Source organism: Gossypium arboreum, chromosome 9 (assembly GCF_025698485.1).
Source record: "Gossypium arboreum isolate Shixiya-1 chromosome 9, ASM2569848v2, whole genome shotgun sequence".
Classification (NCBI taxonomy): Eukaryota; Viridiplantae; Streptophyta; class Magnoliopsida; order Malvales; family Malvaceae; genus Gossypium; species Gossypium arboreum.
This window is the reverse complement of record NC_069078.1, coordinates 28415467-28421767: the sequence shown is the minus strand read 5'-3', so window position 1 is coordinate 28421767 and position 6301 is coordinate 28415467. Positions and strand designations below refer to the sequence as shown.

The window sequence follows — 6301 nt, the reverse complement described above, 5'->3', positions numbered from 1 at the left end:
AACCCAAAATGAAATCCAATAGCAAATTAAGGAAAAAACAGAAGTAGTGGTGTGGCCATCACCGAGGTCCTCGCAACACCGATCCGCCTAAGGATTACCTGCACAGTTAAGCAGAAAAAGGTGAGTATGAAACTCAGTGTGTAATCCCTAGCTAAAGAGCAGTCAAACATACAGTATCTGAACAGTCTGGGCTTAAGCCCATATCAGTGGTAATATCAGTGTGGGACTAAGCCCATTACAGTATAGTATCAGTAATGCACAAAGAAATCCTACCCAACCATCCTCTACTCTCCACTCCGTCCAGCCCTACACTCCATATGGGGAATAAATCGACCCACCCATCCCTACACTGCAGAATAAAGTACCGGTTTCAACACTAACAGTATTTGCAGCAGAGTTGCTAGTAATAGGCTTATAGCCTTTCAGTACACTTCCTCCAAAGTAATATATATATCCCACCCCATGCAATGCAACATAATATAAATGTACACACAATAAGAATGGCATGCTCAAACAGTCAAACAACACCTAGGGGTATTTTGGTCATCTACCTCATAGGGGTAAAATAGTCATTTCGAAAATTAGGGTTTAGGTACACTTACTGACCCAATAGTAGGTCCACAATCCTTTCATGTGACCCGTGCAACCCTTAACAATTGAACAGCACAAATGGGCCCAAGCCTACCATACGGCCCATGTGAGCCCACACGCTCGTGTGGCCCATTGAACCCAAATAATGGCATTGTCCGTGTACTCAACACAACCGGCCCAATAGTTCCCACACATCCATGCTGTTTGCCCGTGCAGGGCCAACGAGCTCGTAGGGCCAACACGGCCTATTTAGCCCAACGTGGTCCAAAGCGACCTGCACTCACGAGATCTCTCGTGGTGGTCTTTACAGTCATATGCTCGCATTTATGCGTCTAGACAACCACACGGGTGGTCGCACGTCCGCTTGATAATGGTGGTAACTGTTTTTCAGCTTTTGTCGTTCAACGATGGAAGTAGTGTGATTACACACCTTTTGCGATGAGTGAGCAAATCTCCACTACGCCAACCTAGATCCAAATAATGATACAATGTTACTCCTTAAATCGTTAGGGTTAGCACCCTCATTTGAACACGTAAATCCCCTCTCAGACTATTCACCTACCTTGACTAAACAAGCAGGGTCTACTCCACCCTTAAGCTATTGATCACCCACTCTTTTGTCAAGAATCTGCATTAGAACTTGACCTTGTTACACATCACCCTAAAATGAACCACATAAAACTTGTGGACCACTTACCAAAAATAGAACCACGAATGAAAGGGAGTAATCGGCTCACAATCTCCTCCAAAAGAACGTCACGCAAAAGGTAACACCACCGCAGACACTTCCCTTAATAACCGCCGGTCAAAAGAGAAAGTGATAGAAAGAGGCTTAAGGATTCGGCAGAATGGGAAAGGGGTGAATAGAGCGAAGTTAAGATAACAACACTTACCAACACCTTGGATCTGATTTAAGAGAAGACACAATCAATCTTCTATTCCAGACGCACCCTCACACCGAAAAGATAAGACTAACACCCACTCTACTAGCCATAAATGATAGAAAAAGGAAGGGATTAGAACAATCATAAATCATAAAGAAATAGGGCATAGGATTTTTGAAGAATTAAACACCAACCAAAAGTTCCAAGGAAAATCGCAAGAGTCAATATGACAGGTGGAAGAGTTAAAAAATATACGGCCCAAGCAATCAAATGAAAGGGAAGGGAATGCTATCATGCGAGGGGAGTCGACAGAGAGAGGGAGAAAAGAATAAGGACCAGGCGAGACTAAAGCTAAACCGGAGCAAGTATGTTTGGCCAAAGACAAAAGAGAAAAAGAAACCACAAGGTGCAGAGAAACAAAAGAGGTCGGCTACAAACTCAGTGGAAGAACAAAACCAAATGACCAGTTCCCGAATGAACACACTCAAATTCGGCTACCAAGAAACCCCAAAACCAGAAGAGAGAAAAACAAGACCAAAAGAACAATTGCTAACAAGGAAAAATGAGAAGCAAAAACTGGAAAATTTTGGTACTCCTAACATATGACCGAATTTGGGTAATTAAGAATCTGACTTTCGGCCAGCACTCCCACTTCACCCACTCTTTGATCCACTCCTCAATTCACTCCCTAAATCTCTCATTTCCCTCCTCAACCGCCTAATTCAAACTCCTAACAATTTCGGTCAACCCAGGACACCTCCATGCCACTTGCAACAAAAATAAAATCCACTACGAGCACCACGAATTGAACCTCAAAACCCAAATACACCCCACACGCCCCATGCCACTGCACTAGCCAGCTTTTTATGCCATACTCTACCCAATTAAATTTAAAAGACCAACTAACCAGAGGCAAGTTTAACTCAAATAAAAAACCAAAATTAGTACAAGCCAAGTCTTGAACACAGGACCTCCCCTGCACCTCTCAAGACACTCAAACATTGGAGAAAGCACATGCTTAAGCAACACAACATGTGGAAATAAAGACCTAATATTTTTAGGGCGTTACATTCCACCCGATCTTGATCAAATTTAATGATTTCTTTCAATTTATTAATTTAAATAATAATACAATTCATTTCATGCAATTTGGTCACTTTTTACATTTTTAAAAAATTACCCCTCAAATTTTACTTTTATTCAATTTAGTCCCTAAGCCTAAAACATAAGTACAGTTCATTCTTCAAAGTTACCCCTATTCTGTTATTTGACAGCTTTGACCTTTCTTTACTAAAAATTAATTATCTCTTAGTACAGGATTTGGATGATGTTTCCGTCTGTTTCTCTTGAAAATAAGCTCATTAAGAATTTTAGTCATACAAATTTTAACCGATAATTATTTTCATACAATTTTTAATGATTTTCCAAAGTTAAGACAGGGGAGCCCACAATCACTATGACCCTGTCTCCCAAAAATTCAAATATCTCATAATATTAAATTCTTTTGCTTACATCATTTCTCTATCTGAAACTAGACTCAATAAGCTTTAATTTCATATTTTATTCAACCTCCAACTCAATTTTCACAATTTTTGGTGGATTTTCAAAGTCAAACTGTTGCTGTCAAAAATTGTTTTAGTGTAAAGTGATGATACTAAGTTTATAACACCTTTACAAATCATTTTCACCATCATGGTAAAAATACTGTTTTTTTTATACATCACAAGCCTAGACCCATAATCACAAGGTCATCACAATTTCAATCTCATAAGCATGACTTACTTATTTGCATCCTTACCAAAGGTGCATCATAAACCAAAATCATTTCTCATAAGTTTTGCATACATACGTGTACCACTTCTAACGTAATAATACATTATCACAACTTTGATATAATTTTTGAATTACCCGTTGAACTACTTGGAATACTAAAGGATACTCGAAATCATGATACACATAATAGGATGCCAAAGCCATGTCCCAGACGTGGTCTTACATGGGATCACACATCGATGCCAATAGCCCAGCTACGGTCTTACACGAAGTCTCATAACGGTGCTAATGCTATGTCCCAGACATGGTCTTATACGGGACCTCATATCAATGCCAATGCCATATTCCAGATATGGTCTTACATGGGATCTCATACTGATGTCGATGCCATGTCCCAGACATGGTCTTATACGGGATCTCTTATCGATGCCGATGCCATATCCCAAATATGGTCTTACACGGGATCTCATCTCGATACCGATGCCATATACTAGATATGGTCTTATATGGGATCTCTTATCGATGCTGATGCCATATCCCAGATATGGTCTTACACGAAATCTCATCTCGATGTCGATGCCATATCCCAGATATGGTCTTATACGGGATCTCAATATTCACATGTCGTGACATCCGTATCTTAGCTATTCCTAGAGTTCAACCGGGATTTCTAAGACACCAACTTTTGTCGAGTCGTCATTGAGACATCATGAATCAATTTCATAAAGACAAATACATATACATATACATATACATATACATATACATTTCATTCAATATTTAAGTATTAAACCTATAATAATAACAACATGTTGCATTATTTTCATACAAACTTACCTCAACACCAAAATGGCAAAAAGGGACCTAACCGTTAATTTCTCGTTTTTCCCCGTTCTGGGTCTGAACCTCATTTTCTTTGATCTATAATATCACATTTAGTCTATTTATTAGTCACATTAGTCAATGTGATCCAAAAATCATACTATGGAAAATTACATATTTGCCCCTAAAGTTTGTCATATTTACACTTTTGCCTCTAGGCTTGTAGAATAATTTTTTATTCAATTTCTTTGTACTTTAAGCCTATTCGAATCATTTCACAATTATAGCAGCCCACAATTTCCACTAAATCACACTTTTATGACAAATTTTATAACTTTTACAAATTAGTCCTTTTTACACCGAAAACTACTTAGTAAAAGTCGTTTAACACACAGAAAACATTCATATTCCTCCCTTAAACATCAAAATACACACATGGAACACATGGGTAAACTTTAAAACATCAACCCTAGCTCAAATAAATGGTAGAAATATACAGATCTTGTTATAGGGATTGCAAAAAACATAAAAATCATTAAAAATGGGGCTACAACAGACTTACAATCAAGCGTAGAAGCTTGAAAAACCCTATCCATGGTTTCTCCATGAAATTTTCGGCCAAGGGGTTGAAGATGGACAAAAATTTGCTTTTAATTTTGTTTTTAATTCATTTTAATAACTAAATGACCAAAATGCCCTAAATGAAAAACATTAGAAACATGTCCATTTTTGTCCACCAACTTAACCAATGCTCTAATTACCATATAAGACCTCCAATTTAAAATTTCATAACAATTGGACAACTCTAACTTGTAGAACTCAACTTTTGCACTTTTTACAATTTAGTCCCTTTGACTAAATTGAATGCCCAAACGTCAAAATTTTTAAACGAAAATCATTTCATAAAATTATAGACCATAAAAATATAATAAAAATAAAATTTTCCTCGTCGAATTTGTGGTCCCAAAACCACTGTTCCGACTAGGCCCAAAATCGGGCTATTACACAATCCAATTTGAATTGAAACCAGTGATGTTTCAAATGCTCCAAACGGTGGGCCAATTCAGTGGTATGCCCATGGAAGATCCACATCTCCACCTTCAATTTTTTATAGAGGTGAGTGATTCATTCAAGATAGCCAGTGTGACTGAAGACGCACTGAGGTTGAAGTTATTTCCATCCACGTTGCGAGATCGAACACGAGCATGGCTCAATTCTTTGCCACCAAGTTCAATAGCTACATGGAAAGAATTAGCAGAAAGACTTTTGGCTAAGTATTTCCCGCCTATCAAAAATGCTAAGTTGAGGAACGAGATCACAACTTTCCAACAATTGGATGACGAGTCTTTGTATGAGGCTTAGGAGTGATTCAAGGAGTTACTTCGTAAGTGTCCTCATCATGGGATTCCTCATTGTATCCAGTTGGATACATTCTATAATGGTCTCAAGGCATATACAAGATTGATGGTAGATGCTTCTACGAATGGTGTAATTTTGTTTAAGTCCTATAATGAGGCTTACGAGATCATCGAGAGGATTGCAAGTAATAACTATCAATGGCCAACAAATCGAACAGCTTTAGAAAGATGTGTAGCCGGAGTTCATGAAGTTGATGCCCTCATTTCGTTATCAACTCAGGTATCGTCAATTTCCTCTATGTCAAAACAATTTACCACTAATAGTACTAATAATTTTGCTGCTCAGCCACCAAGTCCATTTGAAGTAGTTTCCTATGTGTACTACAGGGAAGGCCATTCTTTTGAGAATTTTCCATTAAATCTCGAGTTAGTATACTATGTGGGGAACCAACATCAAAATAGGAGTGGACAAAGACCCCAGTCCAACTTCTACAATCCTTTATGGCGTAATCATCCTAACTTTTCTTAGAGAAACCAAGGAAATAGACCGAACAACAACTTCTTGCAGCATAGGCCCAAACAATCTCAAGGGTTTAATCAGCAAGCTCCAAAACCTCCTCAAGCTGAGACATCAAACAGTTTGGAAAACTTGTTGAAAGCATACATGGTAAATAATGACGCTTTGATCCAAAGCCAAGCAGCAACACTGAAAAATTTGAAAAACCAAATGGGTCAGTTAGCTACAAAGCTTCGTAATAGGCCGCAAGGAACCTTGCTGAGCGATACTTAGAATCCAAGAAATTTAGGTAAAGAACATATCAAGGCAGTGTCATTGCAAAATGGTAAAATTCTGGAACCCCGATTGATTAGTGT

General features: G+C 38.2%; 1 non-coding gene across 1 annotated transcript; it reads right to left on the bottom strand.

Moving 5' to 3' along the window:
* Nucleotides 1–5369: 5369 nt before the first annotated feature.
* LOC128281017 (small nucleolar RNA R71) lies at nucleotides 5370–5476 on the bottom strand. Its single transcript, XR_008271234.1, has one exon. It is a non-coding gene; the product is annotated as a small nucleolar RNA R71 (small nucleolar RNA).
* Nucleotides 5477–6301: the final 825 nt, after the last annotated feature.